The following is a 12839-nucleotide window of genomic DNA, read 5'->3' as shown; positions in this document are numbered from 1 at the left end:
AAGCAGCATTGACATCGTGGAGGATTTTTGAGTTCCAGGGAGTAGGTCGGGGCGCCTCGCTGTACTCGGCAGGTTTGTTAGCGGAGCTGCCAGTGAGGCAGAGCGCCCCTGGCAGGCATCCCTGGGGCGCACAAAGGCCTCTGTCTCTTTGCTGGACCCTACCAGGAAACATTCCGTCTCCGACAAACCGAAGCTTAGACTATTGCCAAGTCTCAGGGCTCAGGAAGCCAGTGACCCTTCCGTTGTCGGCACCACCTCCCTTCTCCGTGCAGCAGCTGGGCCTCCGTGTCCCCAGGGCAGCAAAGGAACAGCACGCCTTGGCCCTTGGCAGAGCAGGCAGCCGCAGGCTGCGGCGGGTCCCCGGAGCTCTGCTGCTCAGGTCTCTGGTTTCACATCGCCAGGCGGGAACTGGGCATCCAGGAACCTGTCTTCGTAACTGAAATTTCAAAGGAGACAAATGGTGTCTCCGTCTCTATACTCCCGGGAGTCCTCACCACATAACGCACGCCACACAACCTCATAATTTACGGAAGTCTAGATCCTAAGAAATTCATTTTTTATAGCTGTCTGATAATAGTATCCAGAATTGTGTGGAAGTTATTCTAACACCCGTGACATCCTTGCATGATAATGCCTGTGGCATAGTTGAGTAGAGTTGCATCTACCAACATTTGAACTTTAACTTGTGAGCTTAACAATTTTTCCATTTCATTGGTTTACATAAATTTTTTAATCAATGCTAAGTTCCTTCACTTGGGTGAAGGTACCAGTTTCATCCACGTACGTATGTACATATGAATACATGCGTGTTTGTACATAGATAGGTACCTACATACATTGGCATGGATATAGAAAGATTTTTGTTTTTCCTACACTGTGATACCTCCCATGATTGGCTGGACTGGAACACATGCCACTTGCCTCTAGTACCGCTCCTCTTCCCTTCTTTTTTTTTTTTTAGAGAGATTTATTTATTTATTTGAAAGTCAGAGTTACAGAAAGGCAGAGAGAGAGAGAGAGATCTTCCATCACTCATTCACTGCAACGGCTGCAAGGGCTAGAGCTGGGCCTATCTGCAGGCAGGACCCTGGAGCTTCTTCCAGGTCTCCCACGTGGGTGCAGGGGCCCAAGCACTCGGGCCATCTTCTACTGCTTCCCCAGGCCATCACAGAGAGCTGGATCGGAAGTGGAGCAGACAGGACTCGAACCGGTGCCCATAAGGGATGCCAGCACTGCAGGCGGCGGCTTTACAGCTAAGCACAGCGCCAGTCCCATGCTCCTCTTTCTTCATCTCCGTTACTGTCCCGCAATAGCCAGGGATCCAGGACAACAATTTTCTTGATGTTGCAGTTTGAGTGTCTCGAAGCAGTTGGCTGACAGTGACATCGATTCTCTTCCAGTCTGTGAGCTGTGTCCTTGTCAGCCAGGGTGACATCAGCGAGTGCTTACGGAGCTATAAGGGACCTTTTTCTGAAGGCCTCACTGCTCCTCTCCACGCATCGCGGGACCCGTGCCAGCTGTCATTGCAGTCACCACGCAGCATTCCTGGTTAATCCGTATTTCCCGGATTTATAAGGCGCAGTCCTGCAGCGCCTGATGTTAGCCTGTAGACTCCAGGAGAAACTTCAAGGTGTCTGAAGTTTGCGTTTTAAAATGGAAAGTCGTTCCCGGTGCCAGGACACACTCTTCAGGGTCAGAGTTGACAGGACGGGAGAGTCGTGCTCTGCCCAGTAGACTTTCCAGGTGAGCATGGGTTCCGTCCTCCCAGGCCAACGTCAGCAGCTTGGGAGTCATCAACAGCAAGCCTGGAACAGTCCCCCACACCTTAGGCAACCGAAGTCTGGCAAGCAACTCCAGAAAGTGCGCCAAACAGTTCCCCAAACACATCTGTGCAAGTGTGGAAGGCTCAAGCATGCCAGTGAAACCCAGCAGGGGCCTTCGGGTGGAGGAGGTGAAAATTGTCCTGAAAGCACACATGCAGAGGCCGGGCTGGACCGGACGTGTGCAGCTGGGGAGAGGCACGCAGGACCCCTGCCCGGTGCCTTCGGAAGCTGACATGTGACTGGGAGAATAAGGGGAAGTGGGTCACATGCATCACCCGGGACTTCTCCATCTCTCAGAGTCCCTGTCATTGTATTTCCTCATCGATATTACAAGCTGACTTCCGGTCAGAACTTATCTAATACTAATTTGAAACCCCCAGACCCTCATTGTTCAATAATTCTTGAAGGAAGCTAAGGGTAGTCTCAAAATCAAAAGGAACAGGAAAAAAATTGGTGACAATTTGAGCTGTTTGAACGATAAGGGGGATAAATAAAGGAGAAAGCAGCCCAGAACTAAAACAAAGCCAGAGAGATTGAAAGGGCCCTTGGGTAAAGGGAACTCTAACAACCATCTTCCAGGCCAGGACTTTAGGGCCAGGACGAGCAACAGGAAGACTTCCTTCAGGGCGTACTGGAGCTCAAGCAGATGGCTCAATTTCCAGGAATGTCGTGAGCTGGCTGCTAATCACAGCCATTATGAAACAGAAAAAGACACAAACTTAGTGGTTAAATGATCATAAAGCAAAGGTAATAAATATTCAAAACTCACTACTTCCTAAACATTTTACTATACTTGGCCCTTATCCGTGCTCTTGAGGTTACCTGTGTTCTTTGATCCACACGTGTGTGATGGGAATACCAGGCAATGCTGAACTGTTCTGTCATGCCCCCGATTTGATCTTCTGTGATGTCAGGTTGGCAATGCATGGCCAGCCATGCGAGGGCTACTCACACCATTAAAACCAGCGAAAGATAAGACTCAATCTTGGTTTATTACTTTGACGGTTGTCTACACTTAATAAACTGATTATGGAGAAGCTATTTTTAAATGTAGATTACACTTAAACAGTGTCAGGTTTACAGTTGCTACACTGTAAATTGTACAGAAAAAAATTAAGGAGCTTTTTGACCAGCTTAGAAAATATTATCTGATTCAGCAAAAGAATGAATAGTGGAATTTTGAAATGTATATTGGCTATTCCACTTTCATTTGTGTTGAAGCTACGCTAAGTTTATTAATTCCTATTATAACAGGAATATATAGGTTGGTCACAGACACAAGATTTCGAAAAAATTACCGTTAGCATTTTATGAGGAACAATTGACGATTGGTAATATGAAATTTCCAATAAAGAATATGGTATATTTTATCACTATTGATCAATTTTTTGTTATCTATCCTTTATACAAGTATAATTCATCATACATTTATATATGTATCTACATATACATCCTCATTTTTCCCAGAGAGGTGGTTCTTAAATACTTATCAGTACATCATTAGGAGAATCCATGCGATATTCCAACCATTAAAATGGTATGGTACAGTAGCAGAAAATAATGGTGAGGCTGGAAGGATGGAAACTAAAGCCACAACTGCCTTTGCCTCCAGACTGAGCAGCAGGTGCAGGGCCCCCGTGTGCCTGGTGGCAAAGGTGGAATAAAAGGTGGTGAATGCTGTCGTCAGTGAAATGCAGGCTTTCCGTTTTCCCTTGCTGCATCTTTGTCCAAGAAGGACTGAGCTGTGATTCAATTAACCTGTGAAGAAACGTGTAAGCAATGCTGATGTCTGTAAGTTTGCAAGCATCCTACATGACATAATAAGGGAGTACTCTCTCTTGACTACACATGTGCACTCCCACCCTCTGATTGTCAAAGCACTGCTGCTTATGTTAACCATGGAGGGAACATCTCCAAGGTCCTGACCAGCACATACTCTTCAGGAATGAAGTTCAGAATGCTGACGATAAAGGCATTATGCCCCACGCTGGGTCTTCCCAATAGGGAGTTTGCTACCGTCAGCCTGGATGCTTATCTCCAAGGTGGCTCCAGAAACACAAAGCTCCATGGGAGACCAGGAGAAGCACCTGGCTCCTGGGTTCGGATCGGCGCGGTGCACTGGCCGCGGCAGCCATTGGAGGGTGAACCAACGGCAAAGGAAGACCTTTCTCTCTGTCTCTCTCTCTCGCTGTCCACTCTGCCTGTCAAAAAAAAAATAGATATGCAGCCAGCTGGACATTGGGGTTTAGCAAAGCGTATCTGTAGGAAGAGTGAACACTTCCTGGCCGCCTGAGCTGTGGGTATTTCTCCTCTCAGGACCATTCTGGGCCCTGGCCAGCTCTCAGTCATTTTCCAAATGATGTGAGTGATGTTCTCTGCTTCCTAAATTCCTCTCCCATTGTTCCTCCTTGCCTGCTCACCATGCAGTCCTTATACGCAATGTTCAAATAACCATTTCTCTTTGGAGCAGGAGGGACGAAACAGGCGGGCATAGGTGAGGGGTTAGCCAGATGTATTTTTTGACAATTAACAGAAACATCTGGGCAGTTCAAATATAGCTCTTCCTGTGAAACAACACTGGCCAATGATGAATATTAGTTGTATTTTCTGACATGTGTTTCTAATAATGATGATGATATGAACCCCCCACCAAAGTTGATAGGGAACAGAAAAATGCGAGTTCTGACCTGGAATTCCCCCCCTCCAGCCAGAGAGTGCATTTTTGGGACGCCCTGGGGTCAATCCCCACCATCAGAATCTTGCGGTGGTTCACATCTTGCTGATGAGATTTCCTTTAGAGACTAGAAAGTCATTCCCCTAACAAAGCCTCTCTTGCTCTCCCCTTCCTATAGGCAACTTAGTTTTTCTTACGTTTTATACATCCATTATAATCATTCCAAATGCTTCTTGGGAACAACGCAAGATAGAGATGAGACTAAAATAAAAGATGCCAGCCTGAGGATTCTACCCCAGCCCTCAGACAAAGCAAAAAACTCATCAGACTTTTACTCTGAATTGTAACCCACAATGGAAGAAAGGCTTTTGTGATGGTGAGCATCCATTTCTGGGTCCCATCACTCTTCACAGAGGAAGCTGCCATTACCTGTCAGCTCACGAACAGGGCACGGCTAAGACACAGGCTCCTGGGGAGGCTGAAGCTCAGGCCTCAGGAAAGTGCGAACCCTGAACAGCCTTATGCTTGGTGTTGTCTTGGAAGACGTGACCTTGAACCCTTCGCCCAGCTCCTTCCAACACCTCCACCCCTGGCAACACCAGCAGCCCCACCTGACGATGCTGGTCACTGAGTCCAGCTTACTGTCTCAGTTGGATATGTGACACCTGGCCCACTCTCTTTCCTACTCTAACGACTTGGGCCCAGCCTGGCTCTTGTTGGAAGTCACCCCTCGGTTTGCAACCTGACATGTACCTCCCAGTCATAAGCCACGCTATATAGCATAACAGCAACTTAGATTAGCTCAAATTTTTATAAACTCTGGGTTCCTAAAGATTTATTTATTTATTTAAAGTCAGAGCTGCAGAGAAAGAGAGAGGGAAAGACAAGAAGAGATATTCTACCCATTGGTCTGCTCCCCAGATGGCTACCATGGCCAGGGTGGGGCCAAGCCAAAGTCAGAAGCCAGGAGCTTCATTTGGGTCTCTCACATGTGGGACAGGGGCCCAAACCCTTAGATAATATTCTACTGCATTTCCCAGGCCATCAGCAGGGAGCTGGATCAGAAGTGGAGCAGCCAAGATTCAAACTGGCACCCAGAACACCAGCCCCTTCTGTGGGTTCTTTTAAGAGTTCTTCTTTTTTTTTTTTTTTTTTTTTTTTTTTTTTTTTTTGACAGGCAGAGTTGACAGTGAGAGAGAGAGAGACAGAGAGAAAGGTCTTCCTTTGCCGTTGGTTCACCCTCCAATGGCTGCCGCGGCCGGTGCGCTGCGGCCGGCACACCGCGCTGATCCGATGGCAGGAGCCAGGTGCTTCTCCTGGTCTCCCATGGGGTGCAGGGCCCAAGCACTTGGGCCATCCTCCACTGCACCCCCTGGCCACAGCAGAGAGCTGGCCTGGAAGAGGGGCAACTGGGACAGAATCCGGCGCCCCGACCGGGACTAGAACCCGGTGTGCCGGCGCTGCAAGGTGGAGGATTAGCCTATTGAGCCGCGGCGCCAGCCCTAAGAGTTCTTTAATTCATGTTTATTATAGGAACTGTAGATAGTGAAAAGATCCCCAAACTCCACATTCTGAAAATAACAAGGATAATGTTTGATTATACGTTTCCAGATTCCTTTACAAATATTTTATATCACGAAATATCTGTATCTACATCTATATCCTTGTCATCCATAGCTACATGGAGTCCCCTATTTAGATGTGAGACCCATTCTCCAGATATCTCCTTATGGATACTAAAATAGACCAAATCCAAAAACAATCCAAAATACTTTTGGTCACAAGCATTTCAGATAGGGAATATTTAACCTGATTCTTAAAATACTTTAAGATGGGTATCCAAGGTGTTTTCAAAAAGTTCATGTAAAACAGTATTATAAAACAAACACAAGGATTTCAAACAATTTAGCACCAATATAAACACTTCATAATTCTATTTTCCACAAACATTTTTGAAATCCCCCTGTATACTCCAACAAATATTTAAGTAATTAACTATAAATAGCTTTATGAACTACTTTTTCACTTACCCCACCTGGATTAGATTATTCTTTTCAATAAGTACACATGTACTTCATTTTGCTAATCACTGTAGGGTAACTAGTTTTTGTTTTGTTTTTGTTTTTGTTTTGACAGGCAGAGTGGACAGTGAGAGAGAGAGACAGAGAGAAAGTCTTCCTTTGCCATTGGTTCACCCCCCCAATGGCTGCTGCGGCCGGTGCACCGCACTGATCCAAAGCCAGGAGCCAGGTGATTCTCCTGGTCTCCCATGTGGGTGCAGGGCCCAGGCACTTGGGCCATCCTCCACAGCACTCCTGGACCACAGCAGAGAGCTGGACTGGAAGAGGAGCAACCGGGACAGAATCCGGCGCCCCAACCGGGACTAGAACCCAGGGTGCCGGCGCTGCAGGCAGAGGATTAGCCTATTGAGCCGCGGCGCCGGCCTGGTAACTAGTTACTAATAGACCATAACTTACCTACAATAGTGGATATTTTATATGACTCTCCATTGTTTTATTATTTTGAACATTGCTGAAATGCACATGTCATTTTTACCCAATTATGTAGTAATATTCTGACATACATTCTTCATTATTTGTTTATTTGAGAAACAGACAGACAGGGAAACAGGTTCACTCCCCAGAAGCTTACAGTGGCTGGCAGACCGAAGCAGGAACGCTGAGAACTTAATCGAGGTCTCCCACAGGGGTGGAAGAAACTCAATCAGTTGAGCTTCACCACTGCCTCCCCAGGCCTGCACTGGCGAGAAGCTGCATGGGGAGTCAGAGCCCGGAATGCAGCCCAGGAACTTGGATATGGGACGTGGGCATCTTATCCACTGGGAGATGCCAACCTGGGAGAATATTTTCAATGTAAGAGGATGCAGGTGCTTTTCAGAGCCTTTGATCAAAGGACGTATCCATCCATCCATCTCCATATTTCTCTCCAAAGAAATGGCACAGACATGTGCTTCTTCACGTACTGGAAGAGTTGGCTGAAGTCTCCCGTGTTCTTGAGTCGTGCGGCCAGCATACCCGTGTGCGAAGAACCATCAGGCTGTCTTCTCTGTGACCAGTCGGTTACTAGTTGGCCTGTTCGATAGTGGTCAGCGCCATTAATCTTGGGTATGAAACCATGGTCTTGGGCAGAAAATCAAAATTTGAATGTTATAAAGGACTTGAAATTCTTAATAAAACGAAATAAGTTAATACCAAATAACAGTTCCTAATCTATTTGCAGAACAAAAATCACTTTAGCAAAAAGTGAAAATAATATTCCCTTTAGGTGATCTTGTAAAGCAGATACATTTACATCCTACGCCCTCGGAAGTACGCCTGGCCTGAGTGTTCTTGAGCCCTGGCCTGTCTCTCTCCTGGGACAGGACCTCAACCTGGCAATTTTAGGCTCCATTTTCAGTCCCACCTTTCTTAAATGTTTGTCTGGAGTAAGCATGGTCACCCCTCCTATTTTCCAGGTTCAACATACCTGAGCTATCTTTAATACATGAAAATAACTGCAATTCTCTCTGCTACTGCTGATTTCTGTTTCCATGAAATAATAGACCGGCTTTAGTCGCTTCTCAGCCTTTTGGCTGAGATCAAGGGTAACAACAGGCCGGCTTCCTCCGCTCCTCTGTACATGAGGCGGTTACTGGTTTCCTTGCACCTGGGTTTCTCCCGTTTCTCATTCACTTGCTATTTTATGACTAATTAACTTCCCCACGTTATAACCCTGACTCAGCCTGTGCTCATATCAAATACTGTAAATGACTCCTGACTGCTTACTGGAATGAGCCCACATATGCTGCCCTGGCATCACATGCCTGGCTACTGGCATCCAGTTTAGCTGCCCAGCGATGCTGCCTCACTCCCTCTGGTTTCTCCTCCTCATATGTTCCTCTTTCTGGCTCTGTGTGTTGTTTCCACTCTGAAGATTGGCCCCTGTTGGTCCTTGTCCAGGATACTCTTCCAGCTCTTCTAGTCCCTCGTTTTCAACCCATGGACCACTCTTAGGGTTTTGTTGAGGATTCAATTCAAAAGAGGCAAGAGACCTTTCGCTGGTGAATTCATTTCAATTCTATTTAGCCCTTTGGGTATTGTCTCAGTCTGTTTTCCATTGCTATAATAAAGTACCTGAGACCAGGAAATATAAAAAGACGAGTCTCATTGAGCTCAGGATTCTGGTGGCCTTAAAATCCAAACAGCACAGCACTGGCCTCTCGCGAGAGTTGCTGGCTGTGTCACAACGGGGCAGAGAAGTCGACGGGGAGGCAGGTGCACTCAGAGGAGGTGCATACAGCAGGTGCCTAGGCTTGCTTGCACATCACTCCCACCGGTGATAACCCAGCCCCATGAGAGCTGGCACCCCTGTGATACAGCATTAGTCCATCTTAAACCCATACTCACTTCTTTCACAAACCCCATCCTCTCAATACAAGTCAGTTGGAGAATTAAGTACGAACATGACTTTTGATGGGGAAAAACCACACTCACACCATAGCAGGCATTATGAATTTTCTTACATCACCCCTGTGGATAGTTGGCTCAGTGGTTAGGGAATCTTTTCCAGTTATCCAGTGTTCAATAGAGAAGTTGTTTTAAAATAGCTGTTGGGTATCATGAAGATAGGAAAAATACACAGGGAATTCAGTAGGCTAGAATTGATTAGTACATGCTTTGATGTTTAAAGATTTTTAAATGACTTTCTTTCACAGTCAGTAAAATTCAAGTCACATTGGATACTCCAAATTATACCATCAAGTATTATATTCCCAGGGCCGACATTGTGGCATAGCAGGTAAAACCACTGACTGAAGGGTTGGCATCCCATATGGGTGCCAATTCGTGTCCTGGCTGCTCCACTTCTGATCTAGCTCCCTGCTAATGGCCTGGGAAAGCAGTGGCAGATGGCCCAAGTCCTTGGGCTCCTTCTACCCAAGTGGGAGAACTGGAAGGAGCTCCTGGCTTCAATCTGGCCCATCCCCAGCTATTGTGGCCATCTGGGGAGTGAACCATCTGATGAATGATCTCTCTCTGTGTCTCCCTCTCTCTGTAGCTCTGACTTTCAAATAAATAAATAAGGGTATTATATACCCTTAGAAGTCCCAGAATCTGGAAAGTGACATTAATTTTTCACAAGACAACTTGACTCTATGATACACACTTATCCTTCCAAATGGCTTTTTCCAAAGACTAGTGCCTGTAGCAATTGAGAAGGCTGTTAAAAATGGTACCCTCCACTCCACTAATTGGCTGGCCTCACCCGTGGTGAACACTGGCTTTTCTGAAAGAGAGATTTTTAAAAATTTCTTATTTAAAAATTTCTTTTAGTATGTTGCCCAAGTTCTCACTTCTTGAGCACTCTAGCTTTCATAAATGGCATCCTCTGAGGTGAATGGGTCTAAGGGCAAAGTAACGCCTCCTATTGATCAAGCCATCCCCGAGCCACAGGAGGAAAGGTTGATAAGACAATTACAGGGTTTATTTATGATGCAGAGTTTCTAGCTTCTGTATTTTACTCTAATTTTGAAGTACCTTAAAAATGCATCTCTTCCGGGTAATTTCAATCTCTACCATTCAGTAGAATTGACTTCCTCTTTTTTTAAGATGTATATATTTATTTATTTGAAATGCAGAGCTACAGAAGGAGAGAGAGAGAGCGCACTTCCATTATCTGGTTCACATCCAAGATGGCTGCAGCAGCTGGAGCTGAGCCCATTGGAAGCCAGGAGCCAGGAGTCAGGATCTTCTTCTGGGTTTCTCCCATGGATGAAGGGGCCCAAGCACTTAGTCCATCTTCTGCTGCTTTCCCAAGTGCACTAGCAGGGAGCTGGATTGGAAATGGAGCAACTGGGGCTCGAACCAGCACCCATATGGGATGCAGACACCACAGGCAACAGCCTAACCCACTGCACCACAGCACCAGCCCCTGCTTCCTCCATTTTCAAGGCAGCGAATTGAATAAGAATCTCCAGTCTCAGAATAATTGATTGTGTGCCTACGATATCACTTTAAGCTGAGACCAAGCCAGACACTCAACTCCACAAAACCTCCGGCAGTCCCCCTTTCCCTGAGGTCCAGCCCATGCATAACTTGCCAGCCCCTCTCACAGGCCATCCCAGTAAGCCTTTCCATTCTTATATTTCAACCAAAGAATCCCAACTCGCAATGCCGGGCTGTGACATCTGGCTGAATCCCGTAAGCAGCTGAGAACCATTGCCAACGTTTGACATGGCGAGGAGCTGAGTCAGAGTCGTGACTCAGGGGTAGGGGGGTGAGCCGGAGTCTCCACGTGGGCAGCGTCCCTTTGGGATCCCTTTGTTCCACACTTCCAGAGCTCTGATTCCAGTATTCTAAGCCCCACTGGCCCTTCAAGGACCACAGTTAGTGCATGAAGCAGTTCCAGGTTGGTTCACCTCAGAGAGACAAATCATTCCCTTTTCAGACATGCTGTGACACAGGTTGTCTGAGCCGGCCCTGTAGCATTCAATTCGCTATTGCTTTGCTATAGATCACTGTCTTACATGATCATTTAATGGGTTTTTAGTGCATGTTAGCTGTTTCCTCAATTAGATTATAAACTTCTTGAGACACGTGATTAAATTGTACACGTCTTTGGAACTAAGTGACAAATTTACATAACCTGTTTACTGTAGATAGGCTGTCAATGTTTGGCAAATATCATCAATGCATAATGAAGTTGAATTTGGGAGATGAAGGGTGCTCAGGTCCCTCTGGCTCCCTCTAGTGATGCACAAAATATAACACCTAACAGCACATTCTTGTTCTATCCCAAGTGTTGAGAATTTTACAGCCTTGTAGAGGTGACACAGAGAACCCAGCTACACACAACGCATGATCATCATAATTATTACAGCCTAAGTGCACCAATCTCTTGTATACCAAGAGCTACTAAGGGCATTGTGTGATATCCCAAACTAACCTGCCCAGGAACCAAGGGAGAGGCACAGGCTCCAGTTGCAGCTGAGGAGGCTAAGCAGAGTCACGTCAGCGTACCTGTGCAGGGACACACAAGCTTCTTCCCACTTTAGACCGAGCAGTTAGAGCGTGCGCATGCGTTCGCTGAGACACCTGAGCATTTGGGCTGCTTAGCTGATGCATTTGTCCCCCTCTCACTGCAGTAGGCAAGCAGGGAGTCGGGAAGGAGGAGCTGGCGTTTGCCAGCACTGCCTGCAGCCCTGCTTGCATGGCCCCAAACCTAACCCCTCTTCTCTGCACATGCGAGCCTGCTTCCACGCACCACCCAAGTTCCCGCTACCGTGGGCAGCCCCAATGCCTGTTCTGTCCATTGCTCGACACTCCTTCCCCCATTCTTTCTTTCTTTAAGTTTTCAATCAGAAAGGTTCTTTATAAGAAACAATGACATCAGGTAAAAATACAAAATATTGTGCAATTATGGCAAGATTTTTAAAAATATCTACACATTTGCCCCCCCCCCCCCCATACAAGACAGACCTGAGCAACCCTCTATTCCCTCTTGTAGTGGAAAACTGCAGCTTCTTGAAGTTTCACTGTCTGGGATCAGAACCACCTACACATGTCCAACATGGCTGCAAGCTACGCTCCCACAATGACCTGTATTTCATTACAGTGACCCTGAGCAGCACTGCCACTCCCACCACGTACCTGGTGCCATGACACTTCCAGGATTTCCCAGTAAAGAGCAAGGAAATGGGTGGTGCTCAATCCCCACCCCCAAACTCTGCCTCTTCTGAATATTCAATGAAGCCCCTTCCAAGACACCACACACTGTGTGCCAGGTCACAGAAAGGAGCAGCCTGAGCCTTGCTGAGTGCAGTCCTTTCTTGAGTTTGCTTGCAGGCCTTTCTGAATGTGTGCTTTTGCTTTGCAAAGAAACAGGCCTTGCTTCTCTGCTAACCCTTATCTATACTTTCTCCTTGAATTTCTTCTTGCATTGGAGGAAAGAGCCGGGACCAGCCACCACACCATGCTACTGTGTGTCTTAACCCAGAATGTGTGGCTTTGACAAACGCATGGGCATAGCATGCAGTACTTGGTTCACTTTGAAAAAAAAAATGGGACAACTGCATATGGCAAAGGAGAAAGGCAGAAAAGAACTCATTCAAAAGGTAAAACTAGGCCCCCATTTCCAGAAGAGATAGCTACATCAGAATCTGTCTTATTTGCAATTGCCTTGCCTATAATTTGACTTAGTTAATAATTAAATGATTTACATAGTAACAACATGTGTACTTTCTCATCTGTTAGGATCATAACCTAAATTGAATTAAAATTAAATGGTGCCATTTAAAGTGGGACATAGTATTTAATGCTAACATTGATATTGATCCCATATAATGG

The 12839-nt window shown here is 46.3% G+C and overlaps 1 long non-coding RNA gene across 1 annotated transcript; it reads right to left on the bottom strand.

Moving 5' to 3' along the window:
* Positions 1-7006: 7006 nt before the first annotated feature.
* On the bottom strand, positions 7007-8176 carry LOC138844519 (uncharacterized). Its single transcript, XR_011380412.1, has 2 exons — positions 7984-8176; positions 7007-7637 (listed from the first exon to the last, which is right to left on the bottom strand). It is a non-coding gene; the product is annotated as an uncharacterized lncRNA (long non-coding RNA).
* Positions 8177-12839: the final 4663 nt, after the last annotated feature.

This window comes from Oryctolagus cuniculus, chromosome 12 (assembly GCF_964237555.1).
Source record: "Oryctolagus cuniculus chromosome 12, mOryCun1.1, whole genome shotgun sequence".
In the NCBI taxonomy this organism is placed as follows: Eukaryota; Metazoa; Chordata; class Mammalia; order Lagomorpha; family Leporidae; genus Oryctolagus; species Oryctolagus cuniculus.
This window is presented reverse-complemented; position numbering and strand designations above follow the sequence as displayed.